Source organism: Lynx canadensis, chromosome B3 (assembly GCF_007474595.2).
Source record: "Lynx canadensis isolate LIC74 chromosome B3, mLynCan4.pri.v2, whole genome shotgun sequence".
Classification (NCBI taxonomy): Eukaryota; Metazoa; Chordata; class Mammalia; order Carnivora; family Felidae; genus Lynx; species Lynx canadensis.
Genome location: NC_044308.2, coordinates 77,840,724 through 77,858,550, shown reverse-complemented (window position 1 = coordinate 77,858,550; position 17,827 = coordinate 77,840,724).

Below are 17,827 nucleotides of genomic sequence, written 5' to 3'. Positions count from 1 at the left end.
ATAGCACTGCTAGGAATTACCCAAGGGATACAGGAGTGCTGATGCATAGGGGCACTTGTACCCCAATGTTTATAGCAGTGCTTTAAACAGTAGTCAAATTATGGAAAGAGCCTAAATGCCAATCAACCGATGAATGAATAAAGAAATTGTTGTTTATATACACCATGGAATACTACGTGACAATGAGAAAGAATGAAATATGGCCTTTTGTAGCAACGTGGATGGAACTGGAGAGTGTTATGCTAAGTGAAATAAGTCATACAGAGGAAGACAGATACCTTATGTTTTCACTATTATGTGGATCCTGAGAAACTTAACAGAAGACCATAGGGTAGGGGAAGGAAAAAAAAAAGAGGTTAGAGAGGGAGGGAGGCAAACCATAAGAGACTCTTAAAAACTGAGAACAAACTGAGGGTTGATGGGGGGTGGGAGGGAGGGGAAGGTGGGTGATGGGTACTGAGGAGGGCACCTGTTGGGATGAGCACTCGGTGTTGGATGGAAACCAGTTTGACAATAAATTTCGTATTTAAAAAAACAAACGAACAAAAGAAACGTTTTGTTTACCCAAAGTGTCCAAAATATTATCCTATAATCTTCCAAGAAATAATAGTTGTGGTTTTTACACTGGTCTATGACACATTTCACATTAATTTGTTGTGGATGGTGAAATTAGAGATCAAAGTTCCTTTTTTCTTCCTCAATAAGTTCATCTAGTTTTTCCAGCAGCATTTGTTGAAACTTCCTTAGCAAATTACTTACTGAATAGTGCTTTTGATGAAAATTAACTGATCATATATGTGTGCATATATTTTTAGATTCTATTTTGTTCCATTTATTTATATACCTAATGCAATATTATGTTCATTCCTGTGCCATTATAGAAAGTCCTGAGATGAGAAAATTTATGCCTGGCAACATGTGTTTCCTAAATTGTACCTTTTAACTCCAAAATTTCTATGATTTTATGTTTCTATTTGTCTATTAAAATTCTTTTTTGAGGCATATATATATATATATATATATATATATATATATATATATAGTCATATCTGCTAATTCCTGTGTGGAACCATTAAAAAACAGTTTTTATTGCCTTTTCCTGAGTATATGTTACACTTTCCTGTTTCTTTGTGTATCTTGTGATTCTTTTGGTTGAAATGTGGACGCTTAAAAGTATACTCAGATATTATATTTTAGCAACTTTGGATTCTAACTTCCCCCTTGAGATTTGCTATTGCTATGTTTGTTTATTATGTAGTAATTTTCCTACAATAAGTCTGTAAAATCTGTCTCCACAGCAGTGTGTGGCTATGAATGTCTCTGCTCTGTTTTATATATTTATTCTTTTAATTCTTTCTGAGCCTGGCATTTTAGGGTCACTCTTTAGTCTGCATTGCTTAGTGGTCAGGGCAAGGACTTGTCAGAAGCTGTGCTCAAGCTACCCAGAGCATGCCTTCCAAACCTCTGGCAGTTTTCGGACCTGTCACGCTTTTCTCTGTGCCCTTTTGCTTCTCTACATATGCAAGCAGTCTGCTGGTCATCCAGGGGTGTGTTTATCTTGGACACCCTCTAGTCTTATGCATGCAGGTGACCAGGGATGTGTGGAGAGCTTATAGAAGGCTATTTCTTTTTCAAGACTTCTCTGTTAAAATTCTTGCTAGTGCACTAATCCCTTGCTTGCTCTGGTTAGAACCGCAACCTCAGCCCATCAGCGATGCTCATCTCCGCCATTCGCTTGCCACTGAGACTGCTACTTTTACCTACAACCCGAGCATGGTGTTTTCTGCTTTCCATTCTAAATTAATTGAGTCGCCTCTGATGTTAGAGCTTAGGGTTTTTGTGTCTTTCTCCGATCCAGTAGAACTACAGCCCTACTGGGCGGGATGGATGGAAATAGCCTCTGTCAAGTATGCCCCAGACGCCTATTGATCTTACTCAAAGTTCAATAACTTTTCAAGAATGCATTTATTTCTATTTGGTCAATTTCTGGAGCCCTTAAATGTTTGTGTTTAGCAATTCTGTCCAGCACTTAGAGTGAGTTTTTGGAAAGAGGATTTGCCAACCTCCTCACATCACCGCATAGACTGTTCTACCTCTCTCATATTTTAAAGCAGCCCAAACAATTGAAGAGATAGCAAAAAGTAAGTGTTCTAATAATAATTTTAAAAACAGTGTGACGCTTTTATAGATCATATTTTTAGCTGAATTAAAACATCACCGTGAAGTATTTTCTCTTCTTTTGTGTTAAGAAAGTTCCATAAGTAACATAGGGAGCTGACAAGAAACTGGGTCAGAAGTACATCTATAAATCCATTCCTCTATTTTCAAAGTTTATCTCCACCCAACAAAACTTAATGTTATAGAATAGTTGCAGCATTGTTATCCCACAAATCTTTTATTGAGTATAAAGCTCTTGTGCCTAAATTCGGGCTATCCCAGTAGAATTGGGCGTTCAATTATTTATTTAGTGTGCAATACAGCAGTGCTATATTTCAGGGTAAAAACAGAAGAAAATCATGAAGTATAGCCCTTCATCTTCCTTCTTAGTGTTGAGATGCCATCAAAATAATTTCTATTTACTCTATTGATAAGAAACTCCATTCAACACCCAGATAAACATGAATTTTCCCAGGTCAGAGTACAGGTTATCTGATCCTATTTGCAGATTCAAGCACAACTTAAGAAGTAATTTCTGGAGAGACAGGAAGATGGCGGCGTAGGAGGACGCTGGGCTCACCGCACGTCCTGCTGATCACTTAGATTCCACCTACACCTGCCTAAATAACCCAGAAAACCGCCAGAGGATTAGCAGAACAGAGTCACCAGACCCAAGTGCAGACGAGAGGCCCACGGAAGAGGGTAGGAAGGGCAGCGAGGCGGTGCGCGCTCCACGGACTGGCGGGAGGGAGCCGGGGCTGAGGGGCGGCTCGCCGGCCAAGCAGAGCCCCCGAGTCCGGCTTGCAAAAGCAGAGGGGCCTGACGGACTGTGTTCCCACAGCAAGCGCAACTTAGCGTCTGGGAGGTCATAAGTTAACAGCTCTGCTCGGAAAGCGGGAAGGCTGGAGGACAAAGGGAGGGTGAGCTGCGGAGCCCCCGGACGACAGAGCTCAGTTTGGCGGGGAACAAAGGCGCTAGCCAGCGCCATCTCCCCCGCCCATCCCCCAGCCAAAATCCCAAAGGGAACCGGTTCCTGCCAGGGAAATTGCTCGCTCCGCGCAAACACCCAACTCTGTGCTTCTGCGGAGCCAAACCTCCGGCAGCGGATCTGACTCCCTCCGGCTGCCACAGGGCCCCTCCTGAAGTGGATCACCTAAGGAGAAGCGAGCTAAGCCTGCCCCCCCTGCCGCCGTGCACCTTGCCTTCCCACCCCAGCTAATACGCCAGATCCCCAGCATCACAAGCCTGGCAGTGTGCAAGTAGCCCAGACGAGCCACACCACCCCACAGTGAATCCCGCCCCTAGGAGAGGGGAAGAGAAGGCACACACCAGTCTGACTGTGGCCCCAGCGGTGGGCTGGGGGCAGACATCAGGACTGACTGCGGCCCCGCCCACCAACTCCAGTTATACACCACAGCACAGGGGAAGTGCCCTGCAGGTCCTCACCACACCAGGGACTATCCAAAATGACCAAGCGGAAGAATTCCCCTCAGAAGAATCTCCAGGAAATAACAACAGCTAATGAGCTGATCAAAAAGGATTTAAATAATATAACAGAAAGTGAATTTAGAATAATAGTCATAAAATTAATCGCTGGGCTGGAAAACAGTATACAGGACAGCAGAGAATCTCTTCCTAGAGAGATCAAGGGACTAAGGAACAGTCACGAGGAGCTGAAAAACGCTTTAAAGGAAATGCAAAACAAAATGCAAACCACCACGGCTCGGATGGAAGAGGCAGAGGAGAGAATAGGTGAACTAGAAGATAAAGTTATGGAAAAAGAGGAAGCTGAGAAAAAGAGAGATAAAAAAATCCAGGAGTATGAGGGGAAAATTAGAGAACTAAGTGATACACTAAAAAGAAATAATATACGCATAATTGGTATCCCAGAGGAGGAAGAGAGAGGGAAAGGTGCTGAAGGGGTTCTTGAAGAAATAATAGCTGAGAACTTCCCTGAACTGGGGAAGGAAAAAGGCATTGAAATCCAAGAGGCACAGAGAACTCCCTTCAGACGTAACTTGAATCGATCTTCTGCACGACATATCATAGTGAAACTGGCAAAATACAAGGATAAAGAGAAAATTCTGAAAGCAGCAAGGGGTAAACGTGCCCTCACATATAAAGGGAGACCTATAAGACTCGTGACTGATCTCTCTTTTGAAACTTGGCAGGCCAGAAAGAATTGGCACGAGATTTTCAGGGTGCTAGACAGAAAAAATATGCAGCCGAGAATCCTTTATCCAGCAAGTCTGTCATTTAGAATAGAAGGAGAGATAAAGGTCTTCCCAAACAAACAAAAACTGAAGGAATTTGTCACCACTAAACCAGCCCTACAAGAGATCCTAAGGGGGACCCTGTGAGACAAAGTACCAGAGACATCACTACAAGCATAAAACATACAGACATCACAATGACTCTAAACCCGTATCTTTCTATAATAACACTGAATGTAAATGGATTAAATGCGCCAACCAAAAGACATAGGGTATCAGAATGGATAAAAAAACAAGACCCATCTATTTGCTGTCTACAAGAGACTCATTTTAGACCTGAGGACACCTTTAGATTCAGAGTGAGGGGATGGAGAACTATTTATCATGCTACTGGAAGCCAGAAGAAAGCTGGAGTAGCCATACTTATATCAGACAAACTAGACTTTAAATTAAAGGCTGTAACAAGAGATGAAGAAGGACATTATATAATAGTTACAGGGTCTATCCATCAGGAAGGGCTAACAATTATAAATGTCTATGCGCCGAATACCGGAGCCCCCAAATATATAAAACAATTACTCATAAACATAAGCAACCTTATTGATAAGAATGTGGTAATTGCAGGGGACTTTAACACCCCACTTACAAAAATGGATAGATCATCTAGACACACGGTCAATAAAGAAACAAGGGCCCTGAATGAGACATTGGATCAGATGGACTTGACAGATATATTTAGAACTCTGCATCCCAAAGCAACAGAATATACTTTCTTCTCGAGTGCACATGAAACATTCTCCAAGATAGATCATATACTGGGTCACAAAACAGCCCTTCATAAGTTTACAAGAATTGAAATTATACCATGCATACTTTCAGACCACAATGCTATGAAGCTTGAAATCAACCACAGGAAAAAGTCTGGAAAGCCTCCAAAAGCATGGAGGTTAAAGAACACCCTACTAACGAATGAGTGGGTCAACCAGGCAATTAGAGAAGAAATCAAAAAATATATGGAAACAAACGAAAATGAAAATACAACAATCCAAACGCTTTGGGACGCAGCGAAGGCAGTCCTGAGAGGAAAATACATTGCAATCCAGGCCTATCTCAAGAAACAAGAAAAATCCCAAATAAAAATATAACAGCACACCTAAAGGAAATAGAGGCAGAACAGCAAAGGCAGCCTAAACCCAGCAGAAGAAGAGAAATAATAAAGATCAGAGCAGAAATAAACAATATAGAATCTAAAAAAACTGTAGAGCAGATCAACGAAACCAAGAGTTGGTTTTTTGAAAAAATAAACAAAATTGACAAACCTCTAGCCAGGCTTCTCAAAAAGAAAAGGGAGATGACCCAAATAGATAAAATCATGAATGAAAATGGAACTATTACAACCAATCCCTCAGAGATACAAACAATTATCATGGATTACTATGAAAAATTATATGCCAACACACTGGACAACCTGGAAGAAATGGACAAATTCCTGAACACCCACACTCTTCCAAAACTCAATCAGGAGGAAATAGAAAGCTTGAACAGACCCATAACCAGCGAAGAAATTGAATCGGTCATCAAAAATCTCCCAACAAATCAGAGTCCAGGACCAGATGGCTTCCCAGGGGAGTTCTACCAGACGTTTAAAGCAGAGATAATACCTATCCTTCTCAAGCTATTCCAAGAAATAGAAAGGGAAGGAAAACTTCCAGACTCATTCTATGAAGCCAGTATTACTTTGATTCCTAAACCAGACAGAGACCCAGTCAAAAAAGAGAACTACAGGCCAATATCCCTGATGAATATGGATGCCAAAATTCTCAATAAGATACTAGCAAATCGAATTCAACAGCATATAAAAAGAATTATTCACCATGATCAAGTGGGATTCATTCCTGGGATGCAGGGCTGGTTCAACATTCGCAAATCAATCAACGTGATACATCACATTAACAAAAAAAAAGAGAAGAACCATATGATCCTGTCAATCGATGCAGAAAAGGCCTTTGACAAAATCCAGCACCCTTTCTTAATAAAAACCCTTGAGAAAGTCGGGATAGAAGGAACATACTTAAAGATCATAAAAGCCATTTATGAAAAGCCCACAGCTAACATCATCCTCAACGGGGAAAAACTGAGAGCTTTTTCCCTGAGATCAGGAACACGACAGGGATGCCCACTCTCACCGCTGTTGTTTAACATAGTGCTGGAAGTGCTAGCATCAGCAATCAGACAACAAAAGGAAATCAAAGGCATCAAAATTGGCAAAGATGAAGTCAAGCTTTCGCTTTTTGCAGATGACATGATATTATACATGGAAAATCCGATAGACTCCACCAAAAGTCTGCTAGAACTGATACATGAATTCAGCAAAGTTGCAGGATACAAAATCAATGTACAGAAATCAGTTGCATTCTTATACACTAACAATGAAGCAACAGAAAGACAAATAAAGAAAATGATCCCATTCACAATTGCACCAAGAAGCATAAAATACCTAGGAATAAATCTAACCAAAGATGTAAAGGATCTGTATGCTGAAAACTATAGAAAGCTTATGAAGGTAATTGAAGAAGATTTAAAGAAATGGAAAGACATTCCCTGCTCATGGATTGGAAAAATAAATATTGTCAAAATGTCAATACTACCCAAAGCTATCTACACATTCAATGCAATCCCAATCAAAATTGCACCAGCATTCTTCTCGAAATTAGAACAAGCAATCCTAAAATTCATATGGAACCACAAAAGGCCCCGAATAGCCAAAGTAATATTGAAGAAGAAGACCAAAGCAGGAGGCATCACAATCCCAGACTTTAGCCTCTACTACAAAGCTGTCATCATCAAGACAGCATGGTATTGGCACAAAAACAGACACACAGACCAATGGAATAGAATAGAAACCCCAGAACTAGACCCACAAACGTATGGCCAACTCATCTTTGACAAAGCAGGAAAGAACATCCAATGGAAAAAAGACAGTCTCTTTAACAAATGGTGCTGGGAGAACTGGACAGCAACATGCAGAAGGTTGAAACTAGACCACTTTCTCACACCATTTACAAAAATAAACTCAAAATGGATAAAGGACCTAAATGTGAGACAGGAAACCATCAAAACCTTAGAGGAGAAAGCAGGAAAAGACCTCTCTGACCTCAGCCGTAGCAATCTCTTCCTCGACACATCCCCAAAGGCAAGGGAATTAAAAGCAAAAGTGAATTACTGGGACCTTATGAAGATAAAAAGCTTCTGCACAGCAAAGGAAACAACCAACAAAACTAAAAGGCAGCCAACGGAATGGGAAAAGATATTTGCAAATGACATATCGGACAAAGGGCTAGTATCTAAAATCTATAAAGAGCTCACCAAACTCCACATCCGAAAAACAAATAACCCAGTGAAGAAATGGGCAGAAAACATGAATAGACACTTCTCTAAAGAAGACATCCAGATGGCCAACAGGCACATGAAAAGATGTTCAGCGTCGCTCCTTATCAGGGAAATACAAATCAAAACCACACTCAGGTATCACCTCACGCCAGTCAGAGTGGCCAAAATGAACAAATCAGGAGACTATAGATGCTGGAGAGGATGTGGAGAAACGGGAACCCTCTTGCACTGTTGGTGGGAATGCAAATTGGTGCAGCCGCTCTGGAAAGCAGTGTGGAGGTTCCTCAGAAAATTAAAAATAGACCTACCCTATGACCCAGCAATAGCACTGCTAGGAATTTATCCAAGGGATACAGGAGTACTGATGCATAGGGGCACTTGTACCCCAATGTTCATAGCAGCACTCTCAACAATAGCCAAATTATGGAAAGAGCCTAAATGTCCATCAACTGATGAATGGATAAAGAAATTGTGGTATATATACACAATGGAATACTACGTGGCAATGAGAAAAAATGAAATATGGCCTTTTGTAGCAACGTGGATGGAACCGGAGAGTGTGATGCTAAGTGAAATAAGCCATACAGAGAAAGACAGATACCATATGGTTTCACTCTTATGTGGATCCTGAGAAACTTAACAGGAACCCATGGGGGAGGGGAAGGAAAAAAAAAAAAAAAGAGGTTAGAGTGGGAGAGAGCCAAAGCATAAGAGACTGTTAAAAACTGAGAACAAACTGAGGGTTGATGGGGGGTGGGAGGGAGGGGAGGGTGGGTGATGGGTATTGAGGAGGGCACCTTTTGGGATGAGCACTGGGTGTTGTATGGAAACCAATTTGTCAATAAATTTCATATATATATATAAAAAAAAAGAAGTAATTTCTGTTGTATGTGATCTGAAATTCAGTGCTACTTTTTAATGTTTGATGGTAGATTTTCAGCATTTTCCTATATACATAACATTTTTTTATTCATGGTATATTATTCTTAGTGATCATTTGTATTTCAAAAAATGCAACAGAGGTGTAAAGATAGTGAGTTTCAGAAATCAAAATTAAACTTTATTTTAATTAAACTACTTTACACATCATTTAGTATGAGCAAGTTATAATAAAATGCCTGTAGACCAAGGATAAGTTCAAAATTTTGCCTAAATGGTCAGGAGTTCAAATAAAATTTAGAAGATTTTGTTTTGCAGCTTATATGTAAAGCTGTTTTTAGTTTCCATGATTAAGAAGAAAAAACTAGTTCAGTTCACTTAATCTAAACTCCTTATGATTCATCAGCAACTGATCAAATTTATGCAGAAGAGAAAAGCCACATTTGGATGGCTTTGAAATAGGAGTATTAACTAATAATTTAAAATGTAAACTAAATACATATAACAAGATACAAAAAAGCCTATTTCTCCACCTACCGATAATTATATATGAAAATATTATGCTGATATGGCTTTTGCAAAATGTCTTAACATTTTAGAAGTACATAAAAATTTGCTGACATGATCAAACTAAAAATTTTCTAATTTTGTATTAATTATCCACCCAAAGTCTCTTCATTTGTTGTGTATCATACACATATATTAAATTTTTTTATTCAACGTTTATTCATTTTTGAGAGACAGAGAGAGACAAAGCATGAGCGGGGAAGAGGCAGAGAGAGGGAGACACAGAATCCGAAGCAGGCTCCAGGCTCTGAGCTGCCAGCACAGAGCCTGACATGGGGATAGAACTCATGAACTAGGAGATCATAACCTGAGCCAAAGTCATGACCTGAGCCAAAGTAGGTCGCTCAACGAACTGAGCCACCCAGGTGCCCGTGTCATGCACATATATTTAAACATAAATATAAAACCTAATGAACAAAAAAAACACAGAGTATAAAAATGCACTTTGCACTAAATGCAGCCCAGCTGTAATGAGTTTTTGTGTCCCCCAAAATTCAATAAAATTATTATTTATCTTGGTATAACAAAAGATGTAACCAGAGGAAATGTACTTTCACTTTTATCTATGTCCTTAGAGTTAAATAATGGGTTAAATCAAATACCGTGATCCAAGAATTTTATTGCTTAGGGTTGCCAGTTCTTCTTAATTTTTTAAATGTGATAAGGCATGAAAATGTCTTTCTGGAGTGTTTCAAGCGCAAATACCTTAACAAAGTCTCTTCTTAACAGAGATGCATTGTTCCTATGCAGATAAACATTTTATAAAAGAGCATTGTTCAAATAATGAATAATATAATAACAAAAATGGAAAGAGTACTTTCTATAGGTCAGGTAGTTTACCAGGTGCCTATTTTTATGAACTCATTTCAGCCTTCCATTAATACTGTAATACTAAAATTAACACCACAGTTAATACTTTTCATTTCATTTCATTTCATTTCATTTCATTTCATTTAGCAGAGGAGAGGGGCTGAGGGACACAGAGAGAGAATCCCAAGCAGGTTCCATGCTTAGCACAGAGCTCAGTGTGGGTTCCATCCCATGACCCTAGGACTGTGACCTTAGTCCAAATCAAGAGTTGGATGCTCAACTGACTGAGCTACTCAGGTGCCCCTATTTTTATCCATATTTAAAGATGACAAAATGAAGACACAGAAAGATCATACAACTAGAAATTGACAAGTGACAGAAACAGAATTAAAACCTAGGCAATTTACCTCTGACTGTACCACTACAGTATACAGTGGTTATGCACATTTTCCTAGGTTCTCAAATGATAAGATAAATTATGTTATCAAGAAATAAATTTCTCTTAATAGTGCACAATTCCTTCCTATTTCTCCTGGGATTGATATCAGAAGAGCCCATTTCACAGTTGAAATTCCTGGGGAAATACATGTAGAGATGGGGGACAGGGAAACATTAATTAATTTTTGATTCCATGGGATTAAATGATAAATGCTTACATCAAATTCTGTATGCTGTGAGGTGGAGAAACAAGACAAAGATGGAAGTAATTAAAGCTTTTTCACTGGCAGGTAAATTGGTTCCTCTATCTTATATCAAATAATTAAGTTTTGCATATATAAAAATATAAGACTAAAATTCATGGAGAAAGACCAGGAGGGAGAAAAAATCATAAAAAATGTAATAGGATATCCATGATCTTTTATCCCAATATATATTGGATAGTGTCTTTCTCAATAAAGAAATGTGTCTTGATGTTTGACACATAAGGCAATTCCCTAGGTTCAAAATCAATCATCTTTTTTTTTTCTAAGAATCTGATAAAGACAAAAATGTTTAATTATAATAGCAAGAAATCCTCTATGGATTTTTGCAATGAATTAATCATGATCTGCTTTGAAGCAGAACGTAGGAGCAAATGAACATCATCATGAACAGCAAGAAATATCCCAAATCCTTTTATTTTTGACCATTAAATTTTTTTAATTATAAATCTTCTATTTTAATACATGCATTTCAGAATGTCAATACTTAATTATATTCTCTCCTCTAAAAAGCTGTAAAATTGATGTGTATAAACATCTTTTAAGAAAAATCAATGGATCTAATGTCAAGGGAATGAAATTTCAACGCATGAGACCTTTTATCTTTCCAATAGAATTGGTCCTAATGATGTCTACTTAACGACACAAAAATTCTTTAATGAAAAATATTTGCAATGCCAGATAATCCTCCATTAAATAAAATAAAAATATTAAAATCAGACTGAAAATGAGAGACTTAAAAATGAAGCTACATCAGAGATGTTATTTATTATACTAACCTCTCATTTATGCATGGTTTAAACTTTTGATAATTTCCCTAGGGAACGAGCACTATTAGTAGTACTATAGTTTCTGTTTGCTATATCTGTGTTTTCTCTGTATGTTGACGCCAACTTTAGGTTTGTAAAGCTCCCTTCTCTCCCTTCCTCCCTTCCTCCCCTCTTCCCTTCCTTTCTTCCCTTCTTCCTACCTGTATCTATCTATATAGCTAGCTGTCTGCCAGAGTCAATTCTTTGTGTTAACTTGACTGGGCCTCAAGGTGCTCAGATATGCAGTTAAATCTTATCCTGGGTGTTTCTATAAGGGTGTTTTTGAATGAGTTCAATGTTTAAATAAGTAAATCGACTTGTGAGTAAATGACTGAGTAGAGTAGATAGTCCTTCCTAATGTGTGTGGGCCTTACACAATCATTTGAAGGCCTGAATAGAACAGAAGTCTGATCCCCCAGTGAATGTAGGGAATTTTTTTCTGCATACCTGTCTTCCAGGAGGGCCATAGGTTTTCTTCCTGCATTTAGACTCAAACTGAAATATTAAGTCTTCCTGGATCTCAAGCTTGCTGGCCTTTGGGCTGGAACTACACCACCAACGCTTTTGGTTCTCTAGTTTACGGACTGTAGATTTGGGGCTTGTCAGCCTCCATTATTGCATGAGACAATTCCTTATTTTGTATATAAAAAATTGCCTGTTGGTTCTGATTCTGCTTTCCTGGAGAACCCTAATAATCTCCCTCCCCTTCATCTATCTATATAAACACATATATATGTGGATGTGCGTGTGGATGTGTGTTGTTTAAGAAGAATCATCGTACTTGTACACCATTATTTAGAGAGATTAATCTTTTTTGGCCTTAGTACAACTGAAAAGAGAAGTTTGAGAGCACTCAGGTAAACTGCCTTTACCTGAGTATGAATAAACTTCCATTTTGCCCATGATATGTTGGCTAATTTTACTTTATTTTTTTTAATTTTTTAAAGTATTTTTACTTATTTTGAAAAAGAGAGAAAGGGGCAGAGAGAGAGAAAGAATCCTAAGTGGGCTCTGGACTGACAGTGGAACCCACAACCCATGAGATCATGACCTGAGCCAAAACCAAGTGATGGACACTGAACCAAATGAGCCACCCAGGTGCCCCGCTAATTTTATTTTTGTATATTTTTTGGAGATTTAGACGCAAACAGTCCTGGTTAAGAGCATTAGCTCTGTAATCTAACAAACCCAGGTTTCAATCCAGGTCCTGAAATCTAGTTCCTAACACCTACGTCCTTGGGTAAATTATTTGCCCTACTAAAGCTCAGTTTTCCTATCTATAGAATATTGGCAAAAACTTATAAGCTTTAACAGTATTAGATACAATGTCTTGCACATGATAAAGCTCAGGAAATGATACTTTCATTGATCAATTATTCCTATCTTATTATGAACATGTGATTATGTTGTGTAAGTCGACAAAATCATAATAAAAAGTGTTCTGTTAGACATTTCATCCAGTGAGTTGTCAGATAACCTATTGTATTACTTTTCTTGCTCCTGATTCTCTTTTATAATTATATCAGAATTACTACAACTTAACAGGAAAGCAATTTAACATATACATTAGTGGCAATATATGACAAGCATACCAATGTATTGGAGGAGTGCTACATTCTTCCTTCATGTTCAAAATCCACATATGATTTGAGAAATAGACACCCAAATTCCTCCTTAGATAAGTCATCTTTCTTGGATGTCTCTAAACTCCTCTTTCCAACTACACTAACAAGAGCCAAAAGAGGTTAATCTCTCTAGTGTTGTATCCCTAGATTTAAAAACACATTGCCTGAAGCTGTAACGGATCATCTCTGTCCCAGAGACCTAGATCCAGATAACTCTTAGAAAGACCAACTGATGCCCAGTGGTTCACACTGCAGGGCTCTCAAATGTCTTATCCTTCCTGAAGATCACAACTGATCATATAATAATCAGTGAACAGAGACTGATCGAATTTTAAATTAGCTAATTTTAAATTAGCTAATTTAAAAATTTTTTTTTTCAACGTTTATTTATTTTTGGGACAGAGAGAGACAGAGCATGAACGGGGGAGGGGCAGAGAGAGAGGGAGACACAGAATCGGAAACAGGCTCCAGGCTCTGAGCCATCAGCCCAGAGCCCGACGCGGGGCTCGAACCCACAGACCGCGAGATCGTGACCTGGCTGAAGTCGGACGCTTAACCGACTGTGCCACCCAGGCGCCCCTAAGTTAGCTAATTTTAAATTAGCATCATATCGTGATGCGTTTGATCTTATTTATTTATTTATTTTTATTTTTTGGCTTTGGTTTGTCTTTGATCTTTCCTTTTCAGAGAAAAGCACAGCCAACTTAACCCAGTCTATTTGTACAATATATACTAAATAATTATTCTTTATGCTTCTTTTTTTTAAAAAAATAAAGGCAATATGAGTATTTCAAAAACTGTTATAGCTTACTATACTTTCCTTTTTCTTTGTGCAAGAAAAAGTCATGTTATTATATACAGGACATCTTTCATGGACATATTTCATAGTCACCTGAACATAGCACTGTGTTGTTGAGGGTGTTGATGGGCAGTGAAGACAGTATTCCATATGCCAAATTTACCTTCTCATCTCTTAGAGACCTAAGACGATACACTTTACTAAATTCAAATGTCAGATCTCTATTCTGCATCCCAGCATGACGGCTCAGCGGTACGCAATTGCACACTTAAGCAGAAATATCTGTCTGGTCAGATTAATGGTCAGATTAATGGTATCTGTTTACTTTAAATAAATCTATCTTGAGGCAATGTCTCAAGTTGTTTGCCTAGTTAATACACAAGACTCCCTGGAGGGCCCTTGGATAAGCATAAAAGAAATAAAGGATTTTTAAAAAGTAATTATGTCTAGTCAATAATAATTAGTCAATGAGAAGATTGATTGGACGAAGGAAAAAATCATGTCTTGAACTTTTTTTTAAACTTCAAACATTAAGATTAGATGATTTTCTACTACTTGTTTTCAGTTCATAAGCTTTTGGGATGCTTAGCAATGTTTTCAGATATGATGTTTTGATACATGATAAAATATTTCCTAGTAGCTAGTTTGTAGAAGATAACAGGAAATAGCTCTGCTGACCCTTATTTAACTCTCCAGTGCCCATCTGAATTCATGTTTAGGAATTCACCACCGAATTCACTTCTGTAATTTCCTGATCAACTCAGAAATGTAATTTAACCTCCTTTTGGAAAGGTCACTAGTTGGTCTTGAAATGATAAATATAATTCTCTATTTGGTTCTTTTCTTATTTTCCTTCTCTGAAGGTTTGGCACAATTGAACATCTTCACCTATAAATCTTCTGCCTATTGAGTTTTTGGAGTTTTTGGCTCTGAGCTGTCAGCACACGGTCTGACACGGGGCTCGAACTCAGGGACTGTGAGATCATGACCTGAGCTGAAGTCGGATGCTTAACTGACTGAGCCACCCAGGCGCCCCTGTTTTTTTGTTTTGTTTTTTTTTTTAGAAGAAAGAGGAGAAGGAGAAGAAGAAGAGTGGAGAAGGAGGAAGGCAGGAGGGGGAAGATGGGGTAGAAGAAGAAGAAGGGAGTATTAAAGAGGGAAAAAATAGCTAAAACAATCACATTTTATATGCTAATTGTTTACATATAATCCTATTTCATCATCACATCAGCTCTATGCTTCTAATGGTTTATTAGTTTGCAAGGCCCGCCATAACAAAGTACCACAGACTAGGTGGCTTAAACAACAGAAATTTATTTCCTTACAGTTCTGGAGACTAGAAGTCTAAGATCAAGGTGCTGGCAGGGTTGGTTTCTTCTAAGGGCCTCTCTCCTTATTTTGTAGATGGCTGTCTTCTTCCTATGTCTTCACTTGGTCTTCTGTGTCTGCCTCTTAACCTCTTCTTATAAGGACACAAGTCATATTGGGTTATGGCCCAACTCATATAAGCTGATAAAAGCCTTTTTTTAAGATCCTCATTTTACCTTAATTACCTCTTGAAAAGCCCTATCTCCAAGTACAGACACATTCTGATGTCCTTGAGGTTAGGATGTTAACACATGAATTTTGGAGGGGACACAATTCAGATAGCAACAGAAGAATGTATAGGACATAGCTGAGGCTCAGTGTGTTTAAGGGTGTGTCATACCCATGAAGTGAAGTGGTCATTTTAGAAATGTTCTCCTTATGAAGTCAATATCACTGCCTACCACATTCTGCTTTCCACCTGAGTCTTATTCTTGTTTTGGTCATTAATTTCTGAATGACTTTGAGAAAATTCCTAAACATTTTTTTTTTGGCTCTTATTCATTGTGCAAAGTAAGAAAGCCAAGTTATATGATGTTTAAGGAATCTTGGAACTTTAACATTGTTTGATAAAATGTCAGTTGGTTTTTTGCATAAGTCCCAATTTCCAAACAACATTGTAGAATCCTTTTGGGGTGAAACCAAATGCCACATTTTCACTCTAGCAATAATTATAACAGTACTGAGTTTATGATTAATTATTCAAATTAGAGCTTTCTAGTTCTCTATTATAATGGGGAAATAAAAGGTTTTCACTTTAAAATATATATTGTATGCTGATTTTGTAAAAGCATCTAATGATTTCAGTCTAAATTAGCAATGGAGCAGCAGTTACAAAGGTAGAAAATTAGGAAAAATTATTGTGATCTGAAGAATTTTCCTGTGATTACAAGCATCCAAACACTTTCAATTCTTCATTGGATATAATATGCAACTCTTTTTTCCTTTTTTTATAAATGATTCTACACATTCAAAAGTGGACAACATACCGCAACCATGGCACAGAGGGCCTACAGCTGATTTATTAAAGGTATTCAGTTTCCAGGTTATGGAATATAATTATCCCAGTTAGCACATGCCCAATTTAAATTTCACTGTCATGTCATCTGTGATTTCTCGAAGTTGGAAAAATTTAAGCATTCATTGTATTGTTGTAATGCCGTGCATATGTTATTAGCTTCTTGAATTTCATTTATTTTAAAATAATAATTCATTTCCTTGAAGACATTTCTTTCAAAGCTTTCTTTAGGTTAATATAATTAATATATATTCAAATATTTTCCACTTTCATATTTCGCACTTGGAATTTACATTGATACTAGATATAATATCAAATCAGTGACCTGTTATACGATTTTATATGGTCTATTTCCTAATTAGTAAAAAATTTAAGTTTTCATTAACATTGTAGTGGAAAACAAAAATGTATTCAGGAACAAAAATGTGTTAGAATTTTAGCCTTTTAACTTAAAAAAAAATGCATTCTATGGTCTGAATGTGTCCCTCCATTTCTTATGTTGAAATCCTAACGGTTTTAGGAGGTTTAGGAGGTGGGAAATTTGGGAGGTGCTTCAACCACGACAGTAGACCCTCATGAATGGAGTTATACTCTTATCAAAGATGCACCAGAGAGATCTCTCATCTCTTCCACCATGTAAGGACACAGGAAAAGATGCTGGCACTACACCAAAAAAAGGATCCTCACCTGAAGGTCACCATGTTGGTGCCCGATCTTGGACCTTCCAGCCTTCAGAACTGTAAGCAGTGTATTTCCGTTCTTAAGTTATCTTGTCTGGTATTTTGTTACAGTAGCCCAAATACTAATCACAGCCCTCTTACCATCAGTATACTCTTCAAAACCATTACATGAACCTCAACTGTTTTGCATTACTATGCCTGTAATAACACTGAACAGAAATGACCTTTTTGTTAATACTGTATAAACTAGATAGACACAGTCTATTTACCTGCACGGGTATGAGGCTTTTTAAACTGATTGCACAATCATTTTATGATTCCAAAAAGGAATATATTATTCTTAACCTTGACCTATAGTGTAAAGATCTTTTATATAACAAAGGTGCAAATCCTTTTTAAGGAACTCCTCTATGATGTATCTCCAGAAGCTGTCATTCACCCTTGTAAGGAAAATGAGTGAAAAGTTAACTATATTATGCAATTATGAGAACACATAAGTGAAAGTGTGAATCTACTAAAATTCATGTTCTTACTTTTATAAAGCTGAATATCATTTTTTTTTAATTTTTTTTTTTTCAACGTTTATTTATTTCTGGGACAGAGAGAGACAGAGCATGAACGGGGGAGGGGCAGAGAGAGAGGGAGACACAGAATCGGAAACAGGCTCCAGGCTTCGAGCCATCAGCCCAGAGCCTGACGCGGGGCTCGAACTCACGGACCGCGAGATCGTGACCTGGCTGAAGTCGGACGCTTAACCGACTGCGCCACCCAGGCACCCCAATATCATTTTTGATAAGGCACTAGTGTGTCTAAT